This window comes from Zea mays, chromosome 1, assembly GCF_902167145.1.
Source record: "Zea mays cultivar B73 chromosome 1, Zm-B73-REFERENCE-NAM-5.0, whole genome shotgun sequence".
Classification (NCBI taxonomy): Eukaryota; Viridiplantae; Streptophyta; class Magnoliopsida; order Poales; family Poaceae; genus Zea; species Zea mays.
This window is the reverse complement of record NC_050096.1, coordinates 241,222,163-241,231,822: the sequence shown is the minus strand read 5'-3', so window position 1 is coordinate 241,231,822 and position 9,660 is coordinate 241,222,163. Positions and strand designations below refer to the sequence as shown.

Below are 9,660 nucleotides of genomic sequence, written 5' to 3'. Positions count from 1 at the left end.
TCCACATAACCACCATTCTGAAGGAAACAGACACATCAACTGATTGCTGCTATTTTTAGGCTGCCATTTGCATTCAATTTTGGTCAACATTATGAACTGACCAGAGATTGATAGTGATAGTGTTGGATCACGATTGCAGGTAAAGTTCACTTTATAACTTCAAGTAAGTTTGCACAGAATTTGGACCCTATATATTTTTTATTCAAGTCTAGCAATTTTACCCATGCGATGCATTCTCTTGCTTCCACTGGATTGCCCATTGCGTTAAATTGTTTATTGCAGTAGGTGTGATATAGAGATGTCCCATCAGTTAGGGTCCTAAGAAACACATTAGAAGTCTTGAGAACTGATGCTCATATACTTCTTGCTTGCAAAATGTCTGATCAGAAGCATTCCTTTCTTATAGGATAAAAGAAGTAGGCGCAATGAGGAGTCATGTTCATTCACAAGCTCTAACAGAGAAAGTTGGGGCAGATGTTCATCTTTAGGTGCAGCCAGTGATGAATTATTCTCAGGCGATAATAATGATAAGCAGGTGACACATTGCTTCAATTGCTTGAGGTCATTTTGCATCAACCACTCCAAGTACTTACTTTCTTCTCCTCTAATACTTGTTTTTAGATATGAGCCCTTGGGCCTCCAGTTCGGGCAACAAGCATATGGCAAAGAGAGTGAGGGGGCATGATATTGTTTTCCAATTCCAAGTACTCTATGTTTGGTTTTGGTCGATTCTGTCAAGATTCATTTCTACATTTTATATGTTCTATAGTCTCACAAGTATTGTTTTTGGTGTTGATAGGATCTAAGGAGCAAAGACTATTAATTATCATAAACAAGATTTCTAATTGGTGAAAGCTTTTTATATATAGCAGACTGTGATGATGTGTAGAGGCAAAGGATCCTTCAGAGTTCATCACTCATCGAGCCAAAGATTTTGTGTCAAGCATGAAGGACATTGAAACCCGGTTTATGTGTATAGTTGAAGCAGGAAATAAGGTTTCTAGAATGCTTGAAACCAAGAAGATCTTGCTTGACATATGTGCTAAAATACCAGGTGATATTCATGACTGTTGCATATATCTTTTGTGCCCTTTCAGTATCGTGTCAGCATTTTTTCAATAAATTTTAGTTCATTTAACAGGATTCTAGGTTCTCCAGTTAAGCTACCTACTGCCCGATTGTGTCAGCACTTCAAGTGTGCTGCAATTGTGATGTTATTCTCAACCATGGTAACCAGGGTATTCTCATTATTCTCTTCGCAATCATAATGTTTTCCTGAAGTACTAATTTTAAATGTCTTTGTAGAAACTGTGACCCTCCATAGTTAAGGGATTGCACTTTCTTAAATATTTGTAAGCATTTACTGTTTTGATTATGCACTTAGACTCTCTGTTTTGAATGCGATATTTCTTCCTTGAACAAAAAAGGTGCACTTTTGTTGTAAATTTCAGTTCTTGGTGTTTGTTTAGACACATTTTTTTGTTTTAAGAACTTCTGTTAAAAGTTTCTATGATCTATATAATATGAAGCACTCTTAGACTGACTGGCTGAGTTCTCATGTTTATGTTTCCTGCTTGTTGCTGTTAAAGGATGAGGAAGTTGTTGGACTTTGATGAACCTAGAACTCTTGCACCAACTTGTCTTTTTGTTGGAGGTACAAAATACATGGTGATCCAAGGTGAACCTAGAGTGGTCATCCGAGGAAAGAAGGTACAGTGGGAACATATTTTCTAATAGAAGAAATGCTTTGATGCCTTTTTCATTTGCTTATGTTAATGTTACCCAAAACCAAACTCAATTCATATCTGTAGTACTATATTCTTGTTACGATATCTAATATGCATCAAGCTTGTGTATAGAAAAATTAAGTAGGAGTACTGTATCAAAGATGCCTAGATACATGGTCATGATAACTTTGTGTTAATTAATATGCCTGCTAAACTCTGTTAGTTTATTGCATTTGCAAGCTTCGTGTCCTAGGGTTCTTGAGGTGGTTGGCGACCACAGGAATGTTCTTAAATGAGCAACCTTTTCATGCAATCAAGAATCAGAAGTCTGTGTTGGTTTACATCTTTTCTGAAAGTGATTTACTGTTTTATACTTGAGTAACTTTGTCCTATGATATGAGATATCCAAATTCATCTAATAATTAGTTTTTTTGAGATGAGTTGGTCCTACAAGGGTCTTTAACTGTATTGTATGCTCTTGCACCCACATATATCTAATAAGTGAGTCTGAGCAGTGACATAGTCCATTGGTACCATGGGCTGTATGGATATAGGTCACTGCATTGCTGATAGTGAGGAGCAGAAAGTTCATGTTATTGCTGGTGTGTTGACCCTTACCACTCTCCAATTTTAGTCCACCCCTATTGACCACATAGTTCAAATGAGTATTATGGGTGTGATTACATGAGTCATATCTGCAACATGGCTCATTTTTGAATGTTTGCTGGTGGGATGCTCATCTCTTCTATGTCTACAAGAATATTTTGCCAGTGATGACGTGTGTTTAGAGGATGGGATCCTTGCAATTGTCAAACAAGGCAAGTGAGATGTACATGTAGTGTTCGGATTGTCGGTGTTCAGTGTTTATCATCTTTGCTTATCGTGGCTTCTTTTTCTATTAGGAGATGAGAGACCCCTTGAATTGCTTGCTAAAGCATATGCTATCAAATCTTTTGACATAGATCCCCAGAACCCCTCTGTAAGCCCTTGTCTTCACCTGCTCAAGTGAACAATTTTTCTTATTTATATATAATGCTAATATAGTTATGGATTTGTGTAGGATGTTGTTTTCACGTTAGAATGGGAATCAATCGGTGTCCTACCTTGTGGCGAGATGGCGAGAAGAAAGATAATTTTTACTACCAAGGGATCTTAATCAGAATTCTAGGCTCATTCATACATTCACTACAATGCCTTCGAACTCATGAACATTTATCTCTGGCTCTATTGTGGTGGGTTACATGAATAGAGTTTTTGCATGTTCTTCGTTTTATATGGTGACATACTTGTTACTATGTGACATTGTTTGATGAAACCCTTGCGGCATTGTATTATTTATTTTGTTCTATATAGTCTTAACATTTTATCAAATAAAAATTTATGTGACGTCACAACATATTGTACTATCATATATAGAAGTCGATATTGTATTGATGATTGCAATGTAGTGGTCCCGTTGCAACGCACGGGCATCCACCTAGTAATTATTTATGTATGATATAAATTTTTTTAACGTTTTAATTTGTGTACACCAGTTTCTAGTACATTATTAAAATTTAAAAGTCATTTCTAATTAGTAATTATTAATAAAATAAGTTTCAAATGATTTCATCAAATACTTTTCCTTTCGTTCTATCGAATTTTGTCGAATACGTACCTTAAACCGCTAATTCGGATGTGACTATTTAACATCTATATTAAAATCGAATACGAATATGAATACAGATATCCATATTAGCACATTATTCAAATACGAATACTGATAATTCGGATTTCTAGACATCCGAATCCACACTATAGGAAAACACTTAATTCCCATCGGTCAGTTCAGGTGTAGGTGAATCATGATGATATGGTGCCAGTTTAGGCTGCAGATCCTTAAGCATCTGGTCCATCCTATCAACATCATCTTCACCGTCATCAACTTCTGCTTCTGCTGCTCGTTCAAGGCGTGACTCTATGTGGAGATACTAGACCTTATGGCCTGGCACAAAACCATGCGAGCGCAGGTGTAGTGTGACCTGCCTCTTGGTGTGGCTCGTCATATTTCTACATTTATTGCATGGACACCTAATATTATCTATTTATGACAAAGCAGCTGCATGGTCCAGAAACATCTACGTCTTGGCAAAGCATTCACTTGTGTCACACTCACCCTTCTTGAAACCTTCATACATCCAATCACGTTTATCACTCATTATTGCGGCTGTGTGTACGAGTAAGAAGTGTGTGTGTGAGACATTCATGTTTCTAAACATCACACATACATCTATAGATAAGTAGTTAAACTATATATATATATACATAACATAACTTCATCACATTAACATGATTAATACTTGCATAACATCAAATTCATTAAATAATAATATTTGAAATAACTACTATTTGTATAACACATCACATTCACCATCCAATTCATTAACTAATAACATTAAACAACACATTTTATATTTGCAACATAAAATTAAAAATAACAACTACAATGTATAAAGTCATATGAAGACTATTAACACTGTTAATTAACAAATTTAAACAAACTCTAATCACATAACAGTTAACTCCCGTCGGCCACAAAAAATCGACGAAAATAAAACATTACAATATATATAATATACCTCGCTTTGCGCGGACGACGGTGGTGGACGACGATGGTGGTCGACAGTGATGGACGACGTCAATGTGGGGAGGTCGCGGCTACCGTGGACGGTGGCGGGCGACGGCGGTGGGCGGGCGCGCGACCGTGAGCAGACGGCGGCAGTCGTGGTCGGGTTGGTTGGCGGCGGGCCTCGGCGGGCGGGCGCGGGCGGCGGCCGTGCGCGCGGTGCGTGGGGCGGGCGCGGATCGGGCACGGGGCGGCGACTACCAGCGGCGTGGGGCGGGCGCGGGCCGTGGGCGACATGGCTGTTCGGTAGAGAAAGGTAGAAGAAAGAGGAAGATAGAAGAAAGGGGCTCCCCGACGTCTGTTATTTCGAATAACTCCTGTCGGCCAGGCGGCGTGGCCGACGAGAGTTACTTAATCGCCATCGGCTAGGGTTTGGGCCGACGGGAGTTAATTAATTCCCATCGGCTACGTTGACTGGCCGACGAGAATTAAGTTAGCCGACGGGGATGCTTTGGATTGCTGTAGTGCCATCCCTATTTCTGTGTATGTTCATACCCTATATCGTTCCAGCATCATAATTAACCGTATGTTGGGACAATTTTGTAATAAATTCAGAAGAAATGCTAAACCTAGACTCTTATACGATGGTACAGTAGAAAGTTTACCCCCCACCCCACCCCCACACACATGGACAGTAGAGAAGTTGCTTTGAATAGGTAGCTTTTGTCACTGTTTGAATAGAGTCGTAGGGATGATCTAATCAGTAATCACAAGCGTATTTCGTTATTGTTCGCATGAATATCTGTATGACTTGTGATTTACGTTTTTTCGTTTTTTTTCCAAATTTCCATTTAATTTTAACTACATCCTACGCGTTAAGTTTAGAACCGAATCGATTAGATCATGAAAATCGTAGGTGAGTTAACACATGTTCCAGTGTTTGGTAGAGCTCAAGGCCCGGTCGTGGTGGCTCCATCGCCGCCGCTGGCGTGCGATGGGTCGGGCTAAATTGACGAGGCGTGCACCACAACACCAGACTAGCAGTGACAAAAAAGCGCGGCGTGGCAAGTGCTCTCCTATGCATATGGATGGCAGTGGCGGAACCATGTGCGTGCCCACACCCCCGCAGATTTGCGCGTGTTGTTACCGGCTAGAGCGCCCTGCGCACCACTGCAGCCGGCCGAAAAAACCTTGCGCCGCCGTGGCTCTACATAGCTGCTATCACCACGACCCAACGCGTCCTGATATGGGAGAGCCTCGGGCCTCGCAACGATGCATGGCCAATTCTCATGCGAAATCGTGACCTGACCCTGCATTCCTGCAACGGTCGCGTTAATTCTCACGCGAAATCGTGACCTGACCCTGCAACAGTCGCCAATGCAGAACGCGACACGTACGACACGGGGTAAGGGTAATGTACAATGGTGTTTAATATAGAGGCTTTGAGATATCTAAAGAGGGTATTTGCAAAAAAAATTGTAGAGTCGTCTCTCCGTGAAGAGTCGCATTTGACTCTTAAATCAAACATACGCCTCACTTCCACTATACAAATTCATTGTCTGCTTTATCGATCTGATGTTGTACAAAATCATTTACTTCTGTATTTATTAATGAGTTATATTTATAGACACTTCATTGTATTGTTAAATCTCTTAGTTGTCTTTTGTGCTTGGAAAACGTTTTAATGACTCTCTATCGTACATGGTCGAGGGCACGGCGGCGTCACGGTGAGTGCGCACGCACATCACTTACGTTTCCCCGGCACGATTTATCCATCCTTTCGGGCCGGTATCGTCTAGTATCCGTGAGTGCGATGCAGGCGTTAATGGCGCGTCCTTGTTCGCTTTTGCCCCACCACCACCGGCTTAATTGGGTCACCAGCCACATCGGCGCGGCGGATCGATTTGCCATCTGTCGTGCAATTCTTTTCAGAACAACCTATACTGTATATTGGTAGCCAACTAACCAAAAGCTGAAAATAATGGTTTTTGGTGATCCAAAAAAAGACCTCATTTTCCGTTGGTCAAGTGCTTCTCTGCTAAACAACTGGAAAGAACTGATCCGAGCGGTCATGTTTGCCTGAGGTCAACTTGAGGCAGCAGGTGTAGTGGCCAGCCAATGTAATGTGCCATGTCCGGCCGGTCGCCGTCGCCTTCCAGCTTCCACCAGCGTTCATCGATCAACCAGCTGCTCAAAAACGGACCACTTCGTGCATGTGGTCTCGTGGGTCAGACCGAGTAGGTCACTCACTCACTCGTAGCATACTCCGGGGCCCGTCGTCCATCCGGACAATTTTGCAGGTGTGTAGAGCGACGCTGGAACAAGCCGACGCGACTTGAATCGGGATTCGGTAGTTCGTTTGGAGCACCATCCGTGTCAAAGTGGGGTCTTTAAGGAGTGTTTGGTTTGAGATCAAAAGTGGGATGAGGCGGGGCGACACCGTCCCCTCGATTTTTGGAGATCACACCGCCATCAAAAACTACTCCAGTGTTTACCTCGTCACTACGGGACTCTCAATCAAACACTATAAAAACTGTGGTTGTCCCATTTCATTCTTTTGTGTACATCCAACCAAACACACCCTAAGGCTGCCTCCACAAAGGGTCGGTCCTGAACTCCAAATATAGCAATTTACATGTTTCCTTTCGTGTCTAGCAGCAGCATGTAAAATGTGCTCTAAAATATAGGAGCACCCGAGCATCCGCTATCCTGGAGTCCTCAATTGGTCCGCTATCAGACCCTAGCAGTAGCTTGACCGTACAAAATGACTTGCCAGCCGTGGCAGGGGTAAGGAGTAGTACTGGTTGCTAAAAAAATTCTATTTATATAGTTGGTATGTTACAGAGGATGAACTTAGAGTACGCTGTTGGATACGGTGAAGATATAGAGGACGAAATATTTTAGAGAGGACTGTAAATGACATAAAATATTTCTTTAAAGTATGAATTTAAAAAACGTTGCTAGAGACAGCCTAAGCGTGGCCCGACCTGGCTGGCTTGGCTGTATGGTCCTTTTGCGGTTCTGCCTGCGAGGCATGAGTGTTGCGTAGGCTCACTGAAACAGGCAGCGTGGGAGGATCCGCATACCACATGGTCGAAAACAAGCGTGCGCGTCTGAGGCTATCTCCAGCAATATCCCCTAAATTTTGTCCTCTAAAGTAATATTCTCTGTTCTTTACAACAAACTCTAAAAAATTATGTCCTCTATATCATCTCAGTCTTCAGCAACGTCCCCTAAAAATGATCCTCTAAAGCTACAGTGTTAACAGAATTTACTACCATATTTATTCTCACTTTTTTCATATAATTTAGTCCTCTAATTTTCATCTTATACAACTTATCTACCATATATTACATTAGAAACGTGTTTTATTTCTAAGCAAAAAGGTGCACGAAGTTGTCAAAATCCCCAATTCCCCTCTACGTCAAAATCCCAAATCCTCGGTTCGTCTTCCTAGAACACCTCGTCAAACACGCGAGAGGGGCTGCACGTGGGTGCCCTTGCTTGCTCCCAGTGCGCCGCTGGCATTGGAGCTTGGCCGTCGTCGAGGATCTGAAAGTTGGAGCCAGGTCTTGTGCGGGTGCACGCTCGTCGTCCTCGTCGATGGCCACGCGTGCATTCCTTCTCCTCGACGACCGAGCTCACGTCTTTAACGGCTACACGTCGTCCTCGCCGGTGGCTGGGAGAGCTCATCCTTCTCCAGGAAATCCGCCACGCTTGCTGCCCCTCGTCCCTAGCGCGCGTGCTCCTCCTCGTCCCACCACACCTCTTCTTCTACCTCCAGTTGTTTGCACGGATGGGTGCAATAGCTTCCAAGACAGGGAGGGAGGTAACATAAGGAGATCGCGTGGGAGAGCGAACAGTGCATAGGGAACGATCGCTAGACTGCTATATTTGGCGGACGAGAAGCGCACACTTTATTTTAGCGAAGGCTTTAGCGTTTATTGTTGGAGCCCTAGCGGACGTTCAGACATCCGATATATTTGGCGTACGGGGTCTTTTACCGTCCCTTGCTGGAGGTAGCCTTAGTCTCTAGAAACCAAACACCCTTAAATTAGGGCCAAATTGCATTTGATGTCGCTCAAATTTCTTAGGAAGCCTATTATCTCCAGTAGCTTACTTATCAGGCTATGTCCAGCAACGATCTGTATATGGTCCTGAACCCCAAATATAGCGGTTCAGGTGCTTCTTTTCTTCTCCAACAAGGGCCGGTAAAAGGTGCGCTAAAATAGAGGACCATCACTGCATCCGCTATATGTGGAGGATTCTGTTGGTCCGCTATCTAGCACTGACACGGCTCGATTGGCGCTGTGCACATGCAAGCAACAATATGTCTGTCCTTAAACCACGTGCTTGTAGTGTAAACAATAGTACGGTTTTTGTTTAGCTATTTTACTGCAGTCAGCAGTATTTTTTAATATTATAGGAGATGAAATTTAGAGGACGTTGTTGGAGACGGTAGAGATATAGAGAACGAAATCTTTTAGAAAGAACTGTAAAGGACAGAGAATATTCCTTTAGGGGATCAAATTTAGAGGACGTTGTTGGAGATAGCCTCACACCTTTTATTTTAAACTTCACTCTAAAAATAACCTGTCTCTAGTATAAAATATTGTTTTGTATGACCACTATGTATTTAAACATAGTTTAAAGTGTTTAGGGTATTGTCTCCAACGGTTAAACCCTAAATCAAATATTTTAAAAATAAATAACATTATCAAGAAAGAAAGATGGTTAGAGATGATGTAGAAAACCGCGATAGAACACTAGTACATAGTGTGATATATTTGAGTCTTTTTATGGTATGCCCTATGTTTTTTATAAAAAATAGAAAATTAGAGTACTATTGAAATTGTTTTTTTAATAAGCTGATTTCTATAGTTTAAGATAGGAAATTGATTTAAGATATTGTTAGAGTTGCTCTTATTGTAATTTTGAAATGAAATAGATCACTAGGTAAGGACGAAAGTGGTATTGGTTGTTATTGTTTTTTTCATATTAAATGATACCCGGGTTTGTTTGGAACCAAGAGTAATGGCAGGTGTACTTGAACTTTTAGAGTACCAAAATCTTTTAAAAGGCAAACTAGATATGGATTTAGAAGTCATTTATTCGGAGAAAATCTGAATTCCGAAGTGTGCTGCTCCGCTTAAAGTTTTAATAAAGTAGATATATGTTTTGAAGTGGAGAATAGCTACGCGATGAAAAGTCTTATTATATTATCTAGAGAAATGTTATAGCGGATTGGTATACCAAATGTATTCCGTCTTGCTAAAAATTCATTTAATGTTTAACTAACTTATGCTTGCCCCGCCATTTATTTATATA

General features: G+C 41.5%; 2 long non-coding RNA genes across 2 annotated transcripts; both read left to right on the top strand.

The window, feature by feature from the left end:
- Positions 1–710: 710 nt before the first annotated feature.
- Positions 711–2,549, top strand: LOC103643511 (uncharacterized). Its single transcript, XR_004855510.1, has 4 exons — positions 711–1,054; positions 1,142–1,352; positions 1,590–1,710; positions 2,486–2,549. It is a non-coding gene; the product is annotated as an uncharacterized lncRNA (long non-coding RNA).
- A 74-nt stretch (positions 2,550–2,623) lies between these two features.
- On the top strand, positions 2,624–3,118 carry LOC118476143 (uncharacterized). Its single transcript, XR_004855511.1, has 2 exons — positions 2,624–2,706; positions 2,788–3,118. It is a non-coding gene; the product is annotated as an uncharacterized lncRNA (long non-coding RNA).
- Positions 3,119–9,660: the final 6,542 nt, after the last annotated feature.